This window comes from Lycium barbarum, chromosome 11 (genome assembly GCF_019175385.1).
Source record: "Lycium barbarum isolate Lr01 chromosome 11, ASM1917538v2, whole genome shotgun sequence".
NCBI classification, from domain to species: Eukaryota; Viridiplantae; Streptophyta; class Magnoliopsida; order Solanales; family Solanaceae; genus Lycium; species Lycium barbarum.
The window spans coordinates 47,436,504-47,460,600 of NC_083347.1; the positions used below are offsets into that span (position 1 = coordinate 47,436,504).

General features: G+C 37.6%; 1 long non-coding RNA gene across 3 annotated transcripts; it reads right to left on the reverse strand.

Moving 5' to 3' along the window:
* Positions 1 to 10,846: 10,846 nt before the first annotated feature.
* LOC132616537 (uncharacterized) lies at positions 10,847 to 15,906 on the reverse strand. Of its 3 annotated transcripts, none has more exons than XR_009573247.1 (3): positions 15,507 to 15,906; positions 15,190 to 15,271; positions 10,847 to 11,412 (listed from the first exon to the last, which is right to left on the reverse strand). It is a non-coding gene; the product is annotated as an uncharacterized LOC132616537 (long non-coding RNA). The 3 variants fall into 3 exon arrangements; XR_009573246.1 differs by having other exon boundaries at positions 15,185 to 15,271; XR_009573245.1 differs by lacking the exon at positions 15,190 to 15,271 and having other exon boundaries at positions 10,997 to 11,412.
* Between the last annotated feature and the right edge of the window lie 8,191 nt (positions 15,907 to 24,097).

The window sequence follows — 24,097 nt, forward strand, 5'->3', positions numbered from 1 at the left end:
GGTGATGTCTTTTGGGCTTACCAATGCCCCGGCTGCGTTTATGACTTTGATAAATGGCATTTTTAGGCCATTCCTTGATTCCTTCGCGACTGTGTTCATTGATGATATCTTGGTCTATTCCAAGAGTAAAGAGGAGTTTGAGAGCCATCTTCGTTCTGTTCTTGGGTTGTTGAAAAAATATAGCCTGTTTGCTAAGTTTTCTAAGTATGAGTTCAGGTTGGAGTCTGTAGCATTTCTTGGGCTATGTTGTGTCTAAGGATGGGATTATGATTAACCCACAGAAGATTGAGGTTGTGAGGGGTTGGGCGAGGCCCACTACTGTTAATGAGATTCGTAGTTTTGTGGGTTTGGCCAGCTATTATCGTCGCTTTATGAAGGGTTTTGCTACTATTGCTTCATCTTTGACCAGATTGACTCAGAAGGAGGTTCCCTTCCAGTGGTCAGATGATTGTGTGGAGAGCTTTCAAAAGCTTACGCTTCTTTTGACGACAACCCCGATCATACCATTACCCGTGGAGGGTAAGGATTTCGCGGTCTATTATGATGCCTCCCGTATGGGTTTGGGTGCTGTGTTGGTAGAGGAGGGTAGAGTGATAGCTTATGCTTCCCGTCAGTTGAAGATTTACGAGAAGAATTACCCTACCCATGATTTAGAGTAGTTGGCCGTGGTCTTCGCTTGGAAGATTTTGACGCATTATTTGTAGGGTGTCCATTATGAGGTCTTCACCGATCACCCTAGTCTTCAGCATGTGTTTACTCAGAGAAATCTTAATTCTAGGCAACGTAGATGGATGGAGCTCCTAAAGGACTATGACATCTCTATTCTTTACCATCCCGGGAAGGCCAATGTTGTTACATCCGATATTTTTGTATATTCGAAAAGTTTGAGATAACTTGACTTGTAATGAATAAGGTCATATTTAGACTTTACTTGGTATGACTGTATCGGTTACGAATACATTGGTGTGGAATTACGAAAGGAGGCCAAGGGAAAAATTGGAATTTTGGAGACTTGCTTCATGAATTATAAAATGTAGCCATCAATTTGGGGCACAAAATAATAAGAAAGTGAGGCCCAAATCCAAGGCCCAACCGGCCACTTAACTTTAGCCCAAGTCCATGGTGATTAATTAATTACCATGTGACATTATATATGCAACCTTATCATAAGAAGGTTCAAGAAAAATCAAGAAAGAAAACAAAAGAAACCAAGAACAAAAGAGAGAAAGGGTTCGGGTGAGAAAGAGGAAAGAAAGAAAAGAAAGAAAAAAAATTTGGAGCCTAATCTTGGGTTCAAAAATCCATTTCTTGTGGGATTATTACTAAGTGCAAAGTCCTCTACAAAGTGATATAAGTATTTTGGCAAGAAAGCAATTTTAACCTCCAAGTGAAGAACTTGAAGAAAGGTAAGGATCTTATGCTTTTGTTGTGTTATGGAAGGTATATGTAGGTTGTAGTGTGTGTAAATGAGTGAAAATCATGAAAATTTTGTGTGTTGGGATTGGATGTGTGTTGGCCGTATATATGTGCTTGTATTGCATGTCAATGGTGACTTGAATTCATGTTGAAATCTAGTTGTAGTTAATGTGGGAATTGTATTAGAAATGAAAGTGGAATGAATTAGTGAAAGTTGGAGAATATAGTATGTGGCCGTGTGGTACTATGTTGGTTATGGAATATGAATTTAATCTTGTTAGTATGTAAGTGTGTTATGGTGAAATGAATGGAAAGATAATAGTCTTTGTTGTCATGGAAAAATGGTTACTAAGTTGTTGAAGGAAATTATGCAACCTTGTTATGGTTTACGTAAAAATGGAAATGAAAGTATCAAGAGGCAAATTATGATTAATGTTGATGAATTTGGAAGATGGAAATGTGTTATGAACTTGTATGTTGAAGGTTAAGAAAAGTTGATAAATTGTGGCTTGATGGAAAGTTTGTATGTTTGTATATCTTATGTATATCTTGTGAAAATAATATGATATGCCCCCGAATCGTGTTGTAATGACTTTGATGGGTGATGAATATGAAAATAATAAGATTGGTTTGAAAGTGTAAGGTCGGAACGGAAAGTTGGCAAATTGTGCCCTATTATGTATTTTGAGCTACTTGTCGTTATTATGAATATTGTTGTTGGGTTGTGTTGATTGTTTGGCTGTGTTTAACTTTTGGGAAGGTCATGTATACAGAGGAAATGCTGCCGAAATTTCGGTAGGCAAGTATGTGTTAAGTTTGGACTATTGAAAAGTTGAAACTAACAAATGGTAAACTTGACCATTTCTAGATTTTAGACGAAATTGGAATCAACGCCAAGCGAGCGTAAGACGCTATCGAGGTATGTAAAGGCTTCCCCTTTATTCTTAGGCATGTTCTGAATGTAATAGGCTCGGCCGCGAGCCTTGAATACGACTCCGTTCCTCGGAATTTGAGATGGAAATCCGCTCCAATTCCTTCAGTACGATTGAAATTAATTTCTTATAAAATGCCTTTAAAGTGAACTTTTGTACGAAACTTTCTCAAACGGAGTCGGAATACTTCCGAATGATTATGGATGACCTCATAAGATCTTTTATCAGTAATTTACGCATGTCACCTCGAGTTGGTCCGAGGTGGGCCCACGGAGCCCCGATACCTCTTGTATGGCCTAAATTGCCTTATTTTTGTCCGTTTTTTCACAGGAAATATCTGAACTATCATTTTGACCATGATGTGACTGTTGCTATATAAATCTTGCGAAAGGGTTTTGGACATCTGAAAATCTGATTCTGGTAATAATCTGTCGTGCCTTCCCAAGCAGGATATAGCCGCATTTTATGAACGCTATCCGAATACTTCGATTTGACTCGCCATGTGGCCTACTTCAGTTTGATTGGGTCTGTATAATGATCTGTATGAATGTGGTTTCTCATTAATCAGTTCGTGCATGTGCTATGATTCCTTTCACCGGTTTATATCGTGCGGATGGGCTGCCGAGTCCCTTGTCGGGGGCCGGGTCCCATGTATAAATTCCGAAGTATGATGTGTTCGGTTCCGGGGTACTGTGGTATATGTCGTCCCCGGTTACCGTGTATATGTTACGAAGTATGATGTGTCCGGTTTCCCGGCGTGTGATCTGTCTCCGGGGTTACCGTGGTTATGATATGATGTGTTATGTGACGAAGATGTTCGAAGATGTGAAATCTTCTGAAATACGATATGATGTGGCGCCAAAGGCAGGAGTGGCGACCACGTTCTTGTGCCCTATTATGATTCTGTCTGTCTGATTGGATTCTGATTCTGTCCGTCCGTATGGATTGTGATTCTGCCCGTCCGTCTGGACCATGATCCTGTCCGTCCGTTCGATTTATGGTTCTGTCCGCTATATTTCTGTGCTTCCGGTTCAGACTGTGATTATGTTTGTTATGTTTCTGCTTTACATACTCGGTACATTTTTCGTACTGACCCCCAGTTCTTCGGGGGCTGCGTTACATGCCCGCAGGTACAGACGCACCTGAAGATACGCCGCCAGTCTAGGGCTCAGATTCTACTATTTTGAAGAGCTCCTTTGTTCCGGAGCGTGTACTTTTGGTATATATCTTCTGTCTTCTGTATATTCTGTATGTATGGCAACTCCGGGTACGGCGGGGCCCTGTCCCGTCATATGACTCTGTATGTCTGTTAGAGGCCTGTAGATATGTTTGTGGGTTAGGGTCTTTCTGTACGGATGTGTGTATATGTTGTGTTTGGGGCGACCCCATTCGCCGCGGCGGCCGGTCCGCATACGTTTATATGTTGCTTTGTTGGCCGGTGTGGCCTTTGTTGGTATTTTCTGTGCGCAGGGTTATTTTGGATAGTCGGTAAAACAAAGGAAACTCTGCCAAAATCTTTCTGGAAATTATCTAAATTTGAAATATAGCCTTGACGGCTTCTGCTTTATACTTGAATGCGTTTGATAACAGTTGAGATAGCATTGGATATATGTGTTTGGGTGCCCATATCGGGTACTAGTCACGGCCTACGGGGTTGGGTCGTGACAAATGTGGTGGCTGATGCCTTGAGTCGAACGACAGTGAGTATGGGGAGTTTAGCTCGATTGATTGTTTTCGAGCATCCGTTGGCCATGGAGGTTCAGACTCTGGCCAATAGTTTTGTTCGACTTGATATTTCAACCTCAGATAGGATTTTAGCTTGTATAGAGGCGAGCTCGTCTTTATTGGATCGGATCCGGACTCATTAGTTTGAGAATGCTCAGTTGAGCAAAATTCGAGATAGAGTTTTGAGGGGTGAGGCTAAGGAGGCCGTGATTGATTTTGAGGGTATTTTGAGGATTCGAGGGTGCATGTGCGTTTCTCATGTTGGTGATTTGATTCAGTTGATCTTGTCTGAGGTTCATAGCTCTCGCTATTCCATTCATCCGGGGCGACTAAGATGTATCGTGATTTGAGACAGCATTATTGGTGGCGTCGGACGAAGAGAGATATAGTTGATTTTATGGCTAAGTGTGGAAATTGTCAGCAGGTATATGAGCACCAGCGCCCCGGTGGGGTGCTTCAGAGGATGTCCATTTTCGAGTGGAAGTGGGAGAGGATTACCATGGATTTTGTTACAGGTCTTCCGAAGACCCTGGGCAAGTTTGACTCTGTTTGGGTGATAGTTGATCGGTTGACTAAATCCGCTCACTTTCTTCCAGTTCAGGTTTCCTATACTATGGAAAAGTTAGCCAAGTTGTATATTCGGGATATTTTGAGATTGCACGGGGTTCCTATTTCTGTTGTATCTGACCAGGGTACTATCTTCACTTCCTGATTTTGGAGGGCATTTCATAGGAGTTGGGTACCCGATTGGATTTCAGTACAACTTTTCATCCCCAGTCCGATGGCCAGTCCGAGCGGACCATTCATGTGCTCGAGGACATGTTGAGAGCGTGTGTTATTTATTTTGGTGGTCACTGGGATCATCACTTACCATTGGTAGAGTTTGCGTACAATAACAGTTATCATTCGATTATTGGCATGGCGCCATTTGAGGCTTTATATGATAGGAGATGTAGATCTCCGGTTGGCTAGTTTGATGGGTTCGAGGCTCGATCTTGGAGTACAGATCTGTTGAGAGAGTCCCTTGATAGAGTGAGAGTTATTCAGGCCAAGCTTTTGGCAGCTCAGAGTCGACAAAAGATGTGTGCGGACCGGAAGGTCTGGGATTTGGAGTTTGCTATTGGTGACTAGGTTCTATTAAAGGTTTCACCCATGAAGGGTGCTGTGAGGTTTGGTAAGAGGGGCAAGTTGAGCCCCAGGTCTATTGGTCCATTTGAGATTGTTGACCGTATGGGTAATGTAGCTTATAAGTTGGCATTGCCGCCAGGCTTGGCGGAAGTTCATCCCGTTTTTCATGTTTCGATGCTAAAGAAGTACGATGCCAACGGTACCTACATTGTTCGTTGGGATTCTATATTGCTTGATGAGAATTTGACTTATGAGAAGGAGTCTATTGCGATCTTGGATAGGTAGTTTCGAAAGTTGAGGTCAAAAGAGATTACTTCTGTGAAGGTGCAACGGAAGCACCACCCTATTGAGGAGACTACTCGGGAGATCGAGTCCGACATACGCAGTCGATATCCCCAGTTGTTTACGGATTCAGGTATTTTCTGCTCCTTTTCTCTTATTCGCTCGAGGACGAGCGATGCTTCAATTAGTAAATGATGTAACGACCTGTTTGGTCGTTATAATCTTTTCGGCATTTTCGCCCCTTCCCGTGCATTGATTAGCTCACTTGTGACCCGAGGAGACCGTTGACACCCTTCCCGAGGTGCCTAGATCGGATTCGGACAACTTTGTGAAATATAGGCTTTTATTGAAAAAGAGTTGACCCAAAGTTGACTTTTGGATAAACGGACCTTTTTCGAAAATTTGTCGATTGCGAGAGGTCCGGATAGTCGTTTATAAGTTGTGTGCACTCGGATGCATTTTGAGACTTGGGTTGGGAATTAGAAATGAGGTATCGGGGGTTGACTCGGTCAACGAAACTTCCGTTGGAAATTCTGAGGCCACAGGTGCGTTCGTAGTGTATTTTTGTATGGGTCTATGTATGAGCAGATGGCCTCGGGAGTGGTTCGGGATTTCGGTTGAGACTTAGGAAAATTTGGCGAATTCTGGTACCTGGTGCCTGCATTAGCGGCACTAGTGCCGTCCCAGCGGTGCCACTGTTGCGGCTAGTTGACCGCTGGGGCGGCCAAGTATCTTTTGGCCCATACCGCTGGGGCGGTTTTGTGGGCGCTGTTGCGGCGCCGCCGTTGCGGCCCTGTTACCGTCGTGACGGTAACAGGCCTGTTATTTCATTATGTGTGTTTTAAATGAGCCCTTAGTCTATCATTTATTCTTATTTTGAAATTAGAGCTCTCATGATCTGTTCTTAGAGATTATTGGAGAAAACTCTTGGAGGTATATCTTGCTAATCCTTTTACTATTTCATTACTCCTAATCATCATTGATTCCTCTTTCTCTTATCAATCCCTTAGTTATGGAAGATTAAAAGTGGGTTTTGATGAATATTCTATCTAGCCTTATTAATGATGAAATTGATCGGGTTCATGCTAGATTTTGATGAATCTAAGGTTATTAATCATATATCTTCCATTATTAGCGTTGAATTTTGGAATCAAAGAGTCAAGGTTTATGCCCAAATTTGGGGGTTTTGCTTCAACTTAGAAATTAGGCTAATCCTTGAGTTAAATTAGCAATTAGTGGTTGGGTTATGATCACCTAGTGCTTAATTTGATATTTGGTATTCGATTTTTCCATTTTGACCTTGTGGGCCCCGTTTTCCCAAATTCTAGGGTTGAATTTGACCTAAATTGAATGGTAGCAATATTAGTATTGTTCTTCATGATTTCTAATTTAGATTTCGAATATGCCTAGACTACTTTGGTTCTGAGATTCAACGGAAGGGCAAGGCTATACAGTGATTTGTTGGTGTTTGTTGTTCGGCCATCCAGGTAGGTCATGGATTACCCTTGGTGAGACTTCGAATAGCGAAGAATATATTTAGATTATATTGTCGGAGAAAGCATGTAAACCTTCGGGTATGAAGTTGGGTTGGATATTATCTTAGGTTGGGCCTTGTTGCGTGATTGGGGCTAGCCACCCCGTTGTGTTATGACTTGATTGTCCTATTGTGTTGGTTGATGCCACGTGTTGTTAGTATATTTTGGAATCTGTTGTTCCATCTTGGTTATGATATTGTTGGCGTACCCACCGTTGGTACTTGTGATATTGATAAATTGTTGGCATACCCCTTTGTTGGTACTTGTGATATTGTGCATGATTATTGATGTTGATACATGCATTGCACGCACTCTCATTCTTCATGATATATTGTTGAGACACTGTTGGTACTAGATGAAACACTATGATGAGCTTGGCTCGGTTTTATAATGAGAGTGACGTGAGAAGTCCGATATTCGATGTTAGTTCCGGAATCATGGATTGAGTGAGTGCATGGATTCTGTGGGTCTCTCAGGGTGGTGTCGGTGAGAACCCCGTGGGCAAAGATTCGAGGTCCCGTCTGTCTGTTGGGCAAAGATCTGGGACGGGTGGCACTTAGACTTCATGAGTCACCTTAGGTTGTGCTACCGAGATGTTGATATTTCCGTCCGGAGTACATGTGTACATAACATTTGCATGGCATTGCATTGCATTGTATCCATACATTATTGCATTGCATTGCATCATGGCTTACATTGAGATGTTTTGGTGTGTACTTGTGATGTTGGATTCGGACTTGATATATTGAGACTTGGCACATTGAGGATTAGATGCTCTACTTAGGCGATGACGCATACTTGGCTTCGATTATGTTTGATTTATACTTGTTGGTTTATCTGTCTATCTGACTTTATTATCTGGATTGTGTTAGCTATGCTTAGTTGGACAATGATACCTACCCGTACTGTTGTTTTGTACTGACATGCACTTGAGGCATTCCTTTATGAATGTAGAGTATCAGGTTGGATCTGCTTCTGTTTCATGTGTTTGATAGTCGCTTCAGCATTATCTTCGAGTTTCCAGGGTGAGCATGGCCGTTCGCTGCCTTGAAGACTTCTCTATCATTTATGTCTTATTCCTATTCAGAGATATAGACAGTTTTATGTATTATTAATCCAGACATGTATTTAATCCTTTTAGATGCTCTTGTATTACTCAGACTAGACCCTGGAGGTATTATTATTATTCCGCACTATCTCTATTATAAAATTTCGTGAGACTTACGTATCATTTTTCTTTTCCGCTTGCTTGATTATTTAATTATATCTTATTATCGTTGGGTTGAGGGTTCGCTTACCGAGGTGGGGAAGGTAAGTGCCCGCACGACTTATGTCAAATTGAGTCGTGACATTAACCCATAATCTTATTTCATGTAGTAGAAATATATAGGATATAGTTTGGTGCTGAAAACTGCTTAAGTATGAATGAAAGTCTAACACATGATTTGAATAGGTCTCACTTGCACAAAGTTAATCTCAAGCATGCTAACTCTGTGTTTGTTACTGCTTGTGCTCTGTAACTTTGCATTTTACCTGACCTTTTTTTAAAATAGCATGAATGAGAGAAAGGACCTTTCCCCTTTGCTGATCATGTAGGTAACCAATTAGTACAACATATGTCCCAAATGATTATCCTGTGAGTTTGCCTGCCTGTCTGCCTATATGTTGGATCTTAAATGAAGTTCTTTGATTGGCCTCAACCTGAATCTTGCATTACCAACTCAACTGCTATACCATTTCCTTTTCCTCATACTTGTCTGCACTATTGTATTGACACTGCCTGTGTGAAGTATGTTGACTGTTGAAGCTCTTTATTTTAAATGATGACCATATTGAATTATTGAGGCATTGGTTGAATAATGTTGTGTCTTTAGATCTGAACCACTGCATGTCCTACCTCTCTGTCCCTTTGATGCTATATGCTGCCTTCAGAAATTGAATAAATGCATAGTGTGAGTTAGTAAATTTTTGAAACAGATGCGAGTCTATGTGGATTCTCTACCATGACATTTTAACTGCCTATCCTCAGAATTGGAGTTTGAATTTAGTATTTGTTATATTGCAATGATGTTGGTGCAAATTAGGCTAAGAATTAATTTTGACACACATGAGACTAATTACTGTTTGTTTTCTCCTTCTCTTTCTCTGTCAATGTGTAAAAACAAGACAAGCCTAGGTAGTTGTAGCTTAGGTAGTTGTGTTTAAGTAAAATCTAGACATAATCATTTGAATATTTAGTGATAAGGAATAGATTCTAAAGATGCTATTGTTTGTCTTTTGAAAACTGCTATGAATGGAGTGTATACATAGATATACAGGATGTATACAACCTTTATATGCCTTTGGTAGATACATAGACTTGTATATCAGGTATATTCCTTTTTTTTTTTTTTCATAAAACAAAATTTGTTCCATTAAAATAACTGGGCCATACAAAAAAGGTATATTCCTTGTATATCTTACTAAGGGTTTTGGAATGGAAATGCCATTTATTAGAAAAGGGCTTCCAGACTGAAAGTTTGCTGTGCTAGGCTTAGTGCTCATTCTATGTTAACTGGGCTTATGTTCGATATTGTTTTTTTCTTCCTTGTTTGGGCCTGCTCTTTGTTCCAGTTTTATATCGCTATACGTCTGGATTTGTGTTTGTTTGATTTTCTTTAATTGGTTTGTTTGTATACATATAGACTAAGATATACGCTAATATATGTATATATGTATGTATTGAGTGCATATTCCCTAGTTCATATTAAATGAGTTATCAAGTCTAGACGCTCTCTAACCAGCATTTTCTTTTTCCCTCCTTTTTTGCATGGGAAATACGACGAGCCTCTTGGGCCATCTTCTTTGTGAAAACCTGTTGGGCCAGGAGCCCAAGTCATTTATTTCATTGAGTCCGAAACCAAGAAGACATTTATGAAGACCCAATCATGGGTGAAAATGGCTACTAGTGGACTTGGGTAGGCCTACCAACTTATTTCTCTTTCCCTTTTCCTTTGTTTTTATATTCATAAATCATATGTATGTATTGTATATGTAGACAACTTGTAGTACATTGGAACCCAAAACAATGTGTTAGAACCTTAGGGAACTAGCGTAGATCGCCAAATAATTTCTCAAAAAATGGTTTTTTTCAACAATATGTCACGGTTTACTACAAATTGCATGCAAATGGTAAACTCCAATTTTTTTTTTTTACAAATCAATCAAGTAAAAGAACTGAAAAATTGAAAATATACATATATAGCTTGATAGTTTAGAACCAAAAGATGTATCGTTTTGGGCCTCAAGCCCTTAATGAAAATTAGGGAAAAGAATGGGTCATTTTTGACTTGGCTAAATTGGAGATATTTGGACCTTATCTTAGAACTAGGGCAGAATGCACAGGGCCAACGTGGAGGATGCAACGACTGCAAAATCTTTCAATTAAACGGCAACATGTACGCACACGAAAGCTGCACACATAATATTATGATTACAAAGATATGCTTAATGCCACTTGGTTAGGAGCCAAGTTTTACAAGACGACCAGATATCCACTAGATATTGCCAGCACGGGCCCAACGTGAAGGAGGTTTAAAATTAAGTATCTTAAAATTAAATAGAATGTCCAAAACATCACCAAAGACAAGGTCAGAAAGTGTTTGTAAAAATATACTATTAAAAAAAGGGTTGAATCACAGTTAAATATTGAACATGACAATCTTGAAATGGTTGATTATCAAAATGAGTGGCCACTAACCACTACTATGACCACTTTGATTCCTAAGTTCACAAAGAAAGGGCACAACCATAAGATATGATGGTCTAGATAGACCAGTTGCAAAGATATTGAATGCACTTTCAGCTCTTCATATAAACTAAATTTTACAAGAAATTCAAAAGTAGAATTGTCAAGGCATCCTTAATTCACATGGGAATAGAAGATTTAATGCCAATACAATCAAGCTATTGTAAGTCAACCATGACAGGGATTTGAACTTGTTAAGTAAATGCATGATAAGGTAAAGTATTTTACTGATGGTTAGAACCGAGAAGGTACATCAGCTGTACATAAGAGATCAACAAATTCACTGCTACAGTTACAACATCAAAAACTCCAAAAACTCCAAGAGAAGTGTTGAGTTTTCCAATGGATTACTCTTGCACCACAAACATAGAGTTTGTAAGCATCTATATTTCACGAAGGATGAATGCAATTTCTTCCCTAGCCAACACAACTGAACTTCTCAAATAGTCATACGTCAAAACTAACATAATAAAAAACCATTCTCCGACAATAAGAAAATTATTGCAAGAAATTGATCACTTATTTACCAGAGAGATTTCCTGAAGTAGTTGTATGCTGATAAAGGGTAAAGCACCAAAATTCTCACATTCTGAGTATCATTTTTAACCTGTATAACATGAATACAAAATGCATTTCACTACCCTGGTTAAGCTACTAAAAGAAACAGTTAAATAATGGAACACTTGATACAGTATAGAATCCACATATGAAATTTGAAGTCAAATAGTAATTAACAGAAATCATTAAACAAAGTACTTAACCAGACCATAATAGATAAAGGAAAAATTTTAAAAGAAAAGATTCTAGAAATAAGTAGAAAGTCCCTGCAGCATAGTCTTTTTGCTTCATTATATGATTACAAAATTACAAAATTATGCAATTATTATTGTATTGTTCAAGTGAATGGCACCCCCTTTAAATAGGTCTATTACAGTGACAAAGAATGTCGAAGTTAAAGCCAGACAGACTTTGAAAGAGAAGAAAAACTGTGAAGAAACGGGTAGTAACTTTGCAAGTGACAACTAACTTTGCTAGGGATAGCTTAGAGGTTATAAATACTGAGAGTTTAGTATGTAGTTCATAGCAAAATAATGAATAGAACAACTAACCTAATATCACAATGTCTGAAAGCGGCTGTAATGATGTCCAAGAAAGAAAGAGCAACAGAAGGCAGCAACAAAAGTAGTTTAAAGTTCTACAAGTAGCATTTCACATTGCTTGTCTCCTCCTACTCTCCAACACCCCACATCCTCATCCCACCACGTAGCCCCCATTCCCACCGCCTCACACCTCTACCCCTCCCCCCCTCCCCCAACCTCCCCACAGTATTTGCCTAGATTATATACAAATGTTTTGGAGATAGTATTTTCTATACAGAGAAAACAGTAAAGAAACAAAAAGTGGAGTTGATCAGAAACATACTTAAAATAAATCATGTGATGCAAAATCAATTACCGTGAACTAGAAAACTTTATAAGATTGCAAAGATTGTTAATAATCAGAAATATGCAACCTTGCAATCTTTCAACATGCAAGGAAATAAGATCAGGAGAGATCTGCACACTACTATAGTATCTGGATCAATATCCTTCTTGACCAGCATTGAGTTACAAGATTTTTGGAAGTACATACCATCAACATTAAGAAGTTGAGCAAAAAGTATGGTCTATCCCTTAAAACAACTCAGCGGAGTATGTTGATACAAATTAAATAACACCCCTTTTCCTAGATTACTTAACTCATGTTCATTTAGCTCAAAGCGCAGTTGATACGTGGCTTGCATAAGTATTAGACAACACATTTTTATACTTCACTAAAAGTAAAATCATATGTTCCACCATTCTCTCTCGTTTGTTTCCAGCTTCTTCCATTTTCTGTCTATTTTTGCTCTACGCATACAACAGGTAGAAAGCACAGCATTCTCAGACAATCAAAGCAAAAAATGAAGGACAACGTACTTGAAATACTATGTGGTTAGTGCAGTTGCATCAGTCCTAAATTTTGCAGGGACTGGACAGCTTTAGATTCAATTGGACTTCAACTAATGAACTCTTCAATAATAAACAAAGGTAACCTTTTCGAACCTTAGGACTTCGTATGCTTTTCACAGGAGAACCAACCAAAAAAGAGAACGCACTTTATTTAGAAATGAAAGTACTGATAAAAATGACATTATATCAGAAAGAGAGCTAAACATGGGAAACAACATATTTTACTAAAGTCACCAACATTTTGAAGGCTAAAGCATTAAATCAAACATGGGTCATAATTTCAATCGCAGTTGTCTTTTACAATGTAAATAAAAGGGAACAGAAAGGATCAAGATTTTGGATAAAAATTGAAAGAGGAGCAAACCTCAATTGCCACGCCATGCAAGACTATTCTAGAGAAGAGATGCAATGGGCAGAGGCGGAACATTTTAGAGCCTGATTGAAGGGCGAAGTGGAATTGTTTGTAGAGTTCAGTTAAAGAAAGTGGTATTGTATCTCTTCGCATAATGGCTTCTACCAGTCAAAAGCAATCATTTAGGCCACATGGACTTACATTACCATGAACTCAATACAAAAAAAATCCTACCTGAACCTATGTGAATCAGGTAACATCTACCTTATGGTAAAAGGAGGAAAAGAGTCTTATAATTACTATCAACAACAGTTATATGATGGAAAAGTTTGAGTATGATCATTATAGGATGAAGTCAACTTTCAGTTATTTCCACTGCATCTTTTTGTTCAAAATAAAGCTTACTCAAAGTTTGTTTGTTTAATTGGATAGCATGTACTCCTTAGTGCTTGAGATTTAAGAAATATTTGCAGACTCTTCAAAAATAAATGGCTGAGGTGCTAAAATAATCACACAACAATTTACATACATATGATAGAAATCCATTATATTCTATGAATTTAATGAATACACTTGACTGTTAGTCTATCATGTTAACCAATAATATGGCTGGCCATCTGCCTGCTGAGCTTCATATCTCAGAATTTCTATGATATAAACACAATTAGACAGTAAATGAGCTTACCACAGAGTTAAGTGTTTGACGAATCAAGTAGAAAAGGCAGACATGCAAAGTCCAACAAGAAACAACCTTCAAAACATGAGTTATAGAAACTCACGAATCCATAAAATATAGTGCCAGTGGATTTGCTGATCATTTAACAAACATCCACTCACACCAACCTAAGTTTCATATACTTCCAAACATTTTAAATCAAGAAGCTGAACAAAAGGAGCAGAACACAAGCATACCAGCACTACAAATGCTAAGAAATCGAGAATCGAAGTCATATAAAAAATGAAGAATAGCTAAAAATTGATAAGCTTCTATACAACTCTGCAAGTTTTGCATGTTAATAATTGGATCAAAGATAGAATAATTGCATAGTTGATGTGAAAAAAAGGATTGCACAGAATGTACAAATACGATTATAGTCCTCTTGCTCCCTCCCTCCTCTCAAGGCTGGCTTTCCAAATTTTGGTGCCAAAGAGCAAGGATGAACTGGCACCACTGTCTTCCTTTTCTTCAAAAATGGCTGCTTTAGATTTCATTGTAATTGTGATTGGATAAATGTTTCTTCTATCAAATAATAGCGGCAATAAGGCAAGAATGAAATTCCGAATGAAGGTATTCTCTAGCTGTTAAAATTTATCAAATAGGTTTTATGGGAAAAATTTGCTCCGCATCTGCTAACAGATCATATAGGTTTTATGGGAGACCTAATGGAGGTAAAGATTAGCAGGGATGAGTTTCATGAAAATCCATCAACATGCATTTTGTGAAAGTTCTAATGCCAAGGCTAGAAAAGATATAGCTCATTCCTAAAAATCTTGCCGTGAACTTTGAAAAAGTGATGGTACTAGGAGATTAAGAAGGTCTAGCTTGTCAGAAACTTCGAACAATTAGTTCATTTTGACTACCTGCTTCAATTGATTAATACCAACATAATCTGTAGGGTAGAGAGTTATAAATAAATATCCTAGCAGCTCCAAATGAAGTAAAAACTTTGTGACTCCTCATCAGCTTCAAACTTAAATAATTCAGATAAATTTCTTGACATCCATTTCTTTAAGAAAAGCTTACATGTTCTACTACAATTCATAAATTGGAGAACTCAAATAAGGTAATAGTTGTTGGTAGTAAAAATAACAGTAGCAGTTTAAAGATGCTTCACTTTAAAATCGTGCCACATTGCCTAATTTGACAAACAGACTTTTATCTTTTAATTTTTATTCAGTCTTAAGAATCTAACTATCAGAACTACCATCACTCTTAGGGACTTAAGCATTCCGTTTTGAAATTTGAAGTAAAGAAAAACTTTAAACCATCAATGAATCAAGCCAACGTATTTGCTAAATCAGTAGAGAAGTATAACCTTACTTATTCTTGTTAATCACAATTTTAAGCCATCCATTGACTTAAAAAATCCAGTAACAAAGTGAACAACGCTTCCAGGTAGAATCTACAGAATTGTAAGGAAAAAGGACAGTCAGACGCTATATTATTTGCTCATTCAAATTGTTAAGATCACAGTTACTATACAACAGATAGATAGAGGAAGAACGTAAACTCTTCAGGATGCATATGGAAATTAATTTATCAAGTTAAACGATTGAAATAAATGTGAAAACATAGCACTTAGATGCTAAAAGCTGGCTAACTAAATTGTGCCATGCCCTAATTTTCTTCAAATTTACCAATTTTATTCCTTCAATTCATTGTTGTTGTCAGTATTTTCCTGAACTCTCTCTTCACTGTTCTTTGGCTTCTTTTCCATTGTACTGCCGAGCTATTGTGTGTTGCTTCGTCCGATTTTCTGGTGGGTTCTTTTGCTTGCTTCCTTTCTTCTTCTTGTTTTTGTTTGTTTGCTTAGCTTTCTGGTGGTGGGTTTGCTTAGCAAGATTGAAACACTTGGATAATTCAAAAAATCAGAACCCACAAAAAGTACCGTAAGATAAAAGATGAAGATACAAAGTATGAAGAGAACCCAACAATATCATGTGGGCAGAAGTTTCTGGCGAAAGGGACGAAGGAAAGAGAGACACAAATCATGGAAATGATGAAGTTTCTGGAAAAGGGCACGGATTTTATCAAATGTGGTCTAAATTTTAATTTTATTGCCATGGAAGGAGGACGAAATTACATTCTTGCCCTTGGTTTCGACCAAGGCTCTTCAATAATATAGAAAAATATTTGGGAAAGTCACACAAATACAACTTTTTCAAATGGTAATTAAAAAGATTACAACTATTTTCTAAAAATTACATAAATACAACTTATTCAAAATTTTAACTTTTTAATTACAAAAATACAACTTTTTACATTCCTAAACTATCAGTAATACTTAATTTTAAGAGTTACTACCATTAATGGATATCCACTGTTTATTTTCTCTCTCTCAACCCACCCAAAAAAAAAAATTATGAAAAGGGCATGAGAGAGAATGTAATTTTTCAAATAAATAATTTTTCAAATAAACAAAACAAAATCAACTTCAAATCTCATATTTCCTCCTCTTTATTCTTCTTTTTTTATTTTCACTTGGTGACAAATGCAATTATTTTTTGTGATTAAAAGAAATTATTTGAATATATTAATATTAAGAAAAGTACATGAAAAGATATGGTATATGGTATAAGAAAATTACATGAAAATATACCAAAAAAATAAATGGTATATTCAAATTGACAAATTTAACTGAAAAGATAATAACAAAATATTTGTGGATATAATAGTAGAAATTAGTATATTTAAGTTTGTATATTATATATAATATATAGTATAATGATACCTTTTGTATATAGTATATACTATTACAATATACCTAATATATGAATATATTACTATACGTGCCAACCAATTGTACTCTATAATAACATAAATAGTAAACAATATACAATATATAGATGGAATTATATATATATACACACTTGTTCAAAATATTATATATAATATACAACAAATACAATAATATACTTGTTCATGAATTGACTTGTTTTTTTTTTTGGTTAAAATTCATGAATTAGCTTGCTAGTAGATTGTACTGGAGCTTTTTAGGTAAGCAACTATTGTGTTTTTATATGCACTTAATTATGTTATCACTAATATAGGTATCTCCTTATTTTTAGCTTTTGATTCATAACAATATTCTCCTTGTTTTTATCTTTAAGTTGTATAATTTGTAATATCTAAATGAGTTGTATATTATATAATTAACTCTTACATATCTTGTATTTATGAAAGTTCCCTAAAGTATTTTGGGTATAATTGAATTCAAACCAGATTTTTCAGAATGGCACAAGTATAAAAAACAAACTTTTCAAACTTGTGAACTTAAGGTTGTTTCTTTTAAAACTTTTTTGGGCCAAAAGCCCAAACCTTAAGGTATAAAAACAAGAGGAAATACATTTGGACCCAAGTTTGAAACGAGATGGCTTTGGTTGTAAAATATAGTTGATTATATGAGCTTCAATGGACAAAAAACTGTAATAACAAAACTCTTTTTCCTATACCTACATTACTGTTATAAAGGAGATATACTCCATTTATTTTTCTATATAAGTAATAAAAACTTATAGGAACTAAACCCATATCATTAGGACCAAATTAGTAGCAACTCTACTTGGGAGAAATCCCGAGTGTGTTTTGGTCCGGAAATGAAGTGAGTTGAACCCTTATATGCATTTTAAACCAAACCCCTTTCTCAAAAGTAATATTTTGCCCAAAAATAGAATTGATGATAAGCATGACAATTTTTTGCAAGAAAGGAATATTCTTAAGCAAATAACCACAATGATCACACATTGAAGCTCGTAGGTCAACCGTATTCTACGGATCCTTAATACTAGGGTGTTTAAAACCTTCCCTGGGAGATCTCCAGAACCCTTACCTCGAACGCTGGTTTAAAAGGTTTTCTCTTGTTGTGATAAACCCTTTTACTCTGTTTTCCTAATTTCCATTATAAAATTAGGTGGCGACTCTAAAAATATGAAATCTAATTAGAGCACCAACAACCTCTTAGTAGCTTTTATGCACCCGCGTAAAAATGAACCGTAACAGATGACGACTCCGATGGGAATTTTCTAGGTTCTAACCATAAGGATTTCAATATAATGTGATATTAATTGTGAATATTTGCGTATTTATTTACTTTCCTGCAAAATATAAATTGTCATGCATTCATATCATAAATTCTGCTACTCCTGGCAAAAAGCATGGTTTTAAGGAGATACGCGGGCTCGCGGTCTAGCCTTCACTAAAAAAAATCTGAAACACCCCTTCTTTGGAACACGTTGAACGCGGAGTTGGTGTACGGTCACCCAACAACCGACAACAGTTCACCCCGACTAGTCCTCTCGGGTCTAAGGTTACTTCGAAAAACCCGCTCTTGCATATGCCTAGGTTAGAGCTAAGCAAAATCCAAAGATAAACTAGAAGGATTTTGTTACATCCTGTACTTTTGTACGTGTGATTTGTCGTAAGTTAATCGACATAAGTTCAAGGGCAAGGTTAATTTTTGAGGTTATAAGAATTTATACGATGCTTAACAAGTGATAAGTAAGAGTCGTGCAGGTTAGAAGTTGCACAAGTCGAATAGTATAAGTTTCATCAATATTATACTCGTACCTTCAGGCTATGATTCGAACCACTCGCACCGGAGAATTTTGGTGATATTCAAGTTTGCAAATAAAGAGATCGGTGTATAAAAGGATGAGGTCCCAAAATGATTTAGGACTTAAAAGTGCGATGATGGTGATTGAGAATAATATTTTGTGTGTTGTAAAAGAGGTTATGGACTAGTGCTATATTACATGAGCATGATAATGAGTATATGGAGTGTGTTAAAAATGATTACTATTTAAGTGAATTGAGATCAAGAAATTAATTATGTGAATAATTGGAGCAATGTTGGATTTTGGTGTGAGGTTAATGAATTAATTAACAAATTGTGGTGGGAGACAAAGTGGATAAGTGTAAATCCACATGGCATCATGATATTTATTCCAATATATGACTCTTATTAGGTGTAAATTTATTTAGTGGACACGTTTTGGAAGAGAATGCATTGTAAGCATGAAAGTGTTAATTGTGTGGACCCCATAATCCACTGGTATTAGATATGCACATATATCTCACTTTTGTTGAACAAAAGTTCATAAATAAAATATATTGCAACTTTCTTCGTTAAAAACTCTAACGCGTGCAACAATGGAAAATAGGCAATGACATTATTTACAAAATTTTCTAGTGCAGCAACGTTTCTCCCTCTTTTCTATACTAACGCAGTACGTCAATTTCGTTACAATCTCTTCATCTTTTCAATATAAATATAGCCATCTTCTGACGTTGATTTCATGATTATAGTATCGGTTTCCCCCGAGAGATAGCCAGATATTTTTCAAAGTAAAGTAAGATGGAAGAAGAGTACTTCTTGGCATATAAGGTAAGAAATCCTCTCTCCTAGATGTATTTGAGTTATCCGAGTCATATCTACGTTGCTAGATGAAAGAATTACGAAAACTATATCGAAAATCTGATAAATTGTTATTGTTATCATGTGGGCTGTTTGGTGGTTGTTATGAATTGTTTTGTGGGCTGGAATATCGTGGGATTGGCTGTAGTTGTTGTTGTTATACTATGTATATACGGAAATAAAGAAGTGTATACAAGCATCGGTATAGGAATGTATATTGAGATGTTTTGGAAGTGATTTAAGAATGGATTTGATTCTATTTGGACATGTATTTGTTGATATTGATGTTGGCATTAGGATTGATATTTTGGGATAAATTGGAATCACGAGGATTATTAAGTTTCTAAGGAAGATGCTACCCGAATATTGTTAGATTTCTAAGTAATTAAGGATTGGTTTGAAAAAGTATCCTAATTTTATTATTGGCATATTTGGTATTGTTTGTAGATTGGTGAAGCCCGAGACCTAAGTTATGGTTAACTTGAGAAGCGACAAGGTATGTTAAGGCTATTCCCTTTTCTTCTTTTGGCATGGTTTATATGGAACAAACAGACGACGAACGTATAAACTCCAAAGAAGCTTCTATTCTTAAATACTAGAATGGCTAATGTTCTTGATTTCCAGAAGCTATTTCATTATGTCCTGATACGTGTCTATGATTCCTGAAGTCCTATTTTGACATTATAATCCATAGTGACATTCGAGGGTATTATGCTTCCAGGTTATTCAAAGAGTTTCAGAAATAATCTTATGAGTCTCACTTGCATTCATTTGCTTCTATATATATGCAAAGCTATCCCTTCTTTCTTTTTGGCATGAATTACATAAACGAGTGAACGATGAACATACATGACTCCAATGAATTCTAGTTCTCACCTGTACTTGACATGACAGTTGTCTTTGATTCTCAAGTGTCGGTTCATTCTAATCATTCTATTAAGTCCCAGATGATGATATAGTTTGCATATGGTTGCTCATGATATTCTACTCGTGCATGCTGTTAATATATCTTTCATCGAGTCCCGGGCCGGGTATGTATTCGTGCACAGTTTCATTGCATTGTTCACCGAGTCCCTCACTAGAGGGCCGGGTACGGTATATATATGATTATTTCACCGAGTCCCTCACTAGAGGGCCGGGTACGGTATATATATGATTACTTTACCGAGTCCCTCACTAGAGGGTCGGGTACGGTATATATTTATATTTCACCGAGTCCCTTACTAAAGGGCCGGGTATGGTATATATTTACATTTCTAGTCATTGGCTTTTAGGCTACTTACATGGTTATTCTCTGCCTTCGGGGCTATTCATATTACAAGTGGTTTCTCATACTTTCATTATGGCTTATATCTCATTCTTTGTGATTACTATTGCCTTACATACTCGTTACATTGTTCGTACTGACGTCCCTTTGCCTGGGGGCGCTGTGTTCATGCCACACAGTCCCAGATTGTTTTGCAAGTAAAAGTATTCAGCTAGGATGGTTGGCTATCAGCTGGGATTGGCAAACTCCATTTTCTTCCTGGAGCAGTGCCGAGTCATTATGGTTATCATATGTGTGTATGGGTACGTCGGGGCCTTGTCCCGACTCATATGATTCAGGTGTTTGCTCTTAGAGACTTTGCAGACAGTGTCCTGTGGTTAGTATGTTAAGATGTCATGCGTTGAGTAAAGCGACCATGGAGGCCGATATGGCAGCTTGACTTAATCGGTTTTTTATTAATTGAGTATCGTTCGCAAATTTTTATGGTTTGACGGAAAGTACTTTATTATATTTTCAATTTTTTTTATATGTCCGGTTTCATCATGTGAATGCTAGAGGGTTCGCTCAGCTCTAAGTAAGAGTTGGGTGCCCATCATGCCCTGATGAGATTGGGGTGTGACAGATTTGGATATTTGAGACATATCTAAACCCGATAGGGAGACCACCTCGTTTCAAGTACGGTCTATGACCCGAAAAACACCTCATCTCATTTATGTGCTAATTGAAAACATGTAATGTGCCTATGTGCTAAACCGTTTCCTATTAGGGGGGGGGGGGGGATGTTAACCGTGCTTCGTTTTTGTAGATGACGATTGATTTGCAGTTTGATATGGTTATTGATACACCAGACTTGCTACATATATGGTGGGGTAGAATGAGTCAAGAAGGAAGAAAGATGATCTCTTGCGATTTAGGAAACCTAACCTCTATAATGACAATGAGGGGTTGTAGGGAGTTGATAGAGGTAATTATCGGGTCTTGGGACCGAGATAGGATGGTTTTCTGTTTTGGGGATAATGGAGAAACGACCTCGACTTTGGAGGAGTTGAGGGATGTCATAACCAGCGTAGGGTTGGGTCTGAAAAGAAGAAAGAAACTTGACAACCACGTCCTAATCCCAGAAAAGCCTACTTACCACCAAATACTTAAAATATTTTCCTTATACCATGCTAATTGAGCACATGGCCCAACCATACCCTTTAGAGAATTATATAAACGATTCGGTAACCCAATTGGATCTGTGGAACACCCAGCCAAATTCGAAACCTATGCCAAATGGGAAGACACCCGACCCTTAGCCTTTGTCATTTGCTTTGTGGGACTCATGGTCTTTCCCAAAGATGGAACCTTAGCCATAGACATCCAAATCATTTCAGTCGCCCATGCCATCTTTTACGGCATAACCCAACAAGAAGACACTAAATACTTTGAGTTAAACCCCATCATCCTAGCTGATATGTACCGAGCCGTAAGCCTTTGTAGAAACCATTATAAATACTTCCAAGGATGTAACCTACTCCTACAATGGTGGATCCTCAAACACATGATCAAAGTCGGGGGTACCCAATACTTAAGTAAGCTGGCGAAAAAGGATGGATTGTTTAACTTCTGTCCAAACTTTGGGGATCAGACCAAACGGAGTTGAACCTTCACCTTTTCTAGACTTAGGGAGGATGGCATGCAGTGGCTGTTCGACGACTTCGTATCCGACATGGTTGTGGTCAAAGGTAGAAAGTGTCCATTCCTGCCACTTATGGGAATTCGAGGGATTCACCCTTATGCACCTCATAGTCTTGAGACAATTTGGGAGGACCCAAATCATACCCCAAGTTGGAAACATGGGGGATTTCATCATTGACTATGACGGTGATAGGATTTCGAGGGCCGGTGATTGTCTTCGTCAGTGGAATGGTCGCTTATCTTGGGGTCTAGACACTTTAGCTCCGACAGGTTTTATCCGGGTTGTGAAGAAGAGTATAGAGATTAGTTGAGGGCCAACTTGCAAGGCACTCTCACTCCTAAACCCATCCTCTACAGTTGTGTTGAAGACAAGGATTTCAAAGCCGAGATCCGAGTCCATTTGATTTAAAAAAGGGCCGATGATAGGGATGCTAAATATTTGGAGAAAATAGAACACGATCAAGCTACTATAGCAAGCTTGAAGCATGAGTTGGAATTTACCCATGACTGTTTGACTGAGCTCGACGATCGGATGAAGAAGACTTTGGATGACATTGCTCCAATAAGCTTCACAGGGAAGGGATTATTGATGGATGCCGTATTGACATTGGCTCACCTCCATATCCAGACCACCCTCCGAAAGGCCAAAAAGGCAAGGACCGATAGGGTTTCATCATCAGCTACTGGAGGACACTTCTCTTGATTTACTTTTCTGTCTTTACTTATCTTTTGTACCCCTTTGGGGAAGAATATTATTAATGAAATTTATGATTATGGGGCAGTGATTTGGTAAAAATGGCACATCTATGTTTCAAGCAATTAGGAACCTTAGGAACGCGAGTAGTATATGTTTAATGATATATTGCTATGTAAATATGTTCTTTGTTTGTTTCATATGTTTTGTTTAAGTATCGATTGATCTCGGGTACCGACCACTATCTAAAGAAAAACAAAGAAAAACACCAAAATGGTTACAAACCCATACTAACCTTAGTTACATTTCCCAAAAAGGTGGAAATGGATGTGATACGTCGACGTGCTTTTTGTTTTGATGATTGTCAAACTGATTCAGAACCAGATAGAGACCTGGTCTGTGATCTGCTGTCTGTGCATCTTACACGGTAAGCAGAGACAACTGTAAAGCCGAGCTACTCACTACACACATGTGTAACAGTTGAGCTAGCCCATGCTTTAGGTCAAATATTGAATGAGTGATCTCTATCCATCCTACATGCTTCCCACTATATATACAACATGTTGCAACATATTGTGTATCACTTGAAAAGCCTATAAATCACTCAAAAGGTGCAGACTTCACAAGACTTTCCAATGTTCAACAAAGCTAATCACAAACTGAAGGATCTGTTTCCAATACTAAAGATGCTTTATTCTCTTAGTTTGTTTTAAGCTTTGTTTCATGTGCTTTAACTTGTAAACCTACTCTTCCCTTATAAGAAGTTGTTGTAGGTATTTCAAATTCTTAGTAGTTGTTAGGCAGTTTACCTTTCAATCTATTAAGTGGTACCCTTGGCTAGTGTTTAGTCTAAAGTGTATTAGTTGGGTTTGGCCAGAGGCAGTCAACCTTAGTTTCCTTGGCTAGAGTTAGTCAAGTGGAGGTGTTTGCAATCGGTGTATTGCAAAGGTTGAGAGGATACGGGAGTTAGTTCCTAGGTTGCTACTATTGTAAGGGTTGAGGGATTACAGGAGTTAGTTCCTAGCTTACAATAGGTTGTAATCTAAAGTTGCTCGTGTAGTGGAGTTGAAATCCTACTAGGGTAGGACGTGGTTTTTAATCCCTTGAGCAGGTAACATCCCCTGTCCTTTACATACTGCACTACATAAGGGAACTGATACACAATCAGGTCCCC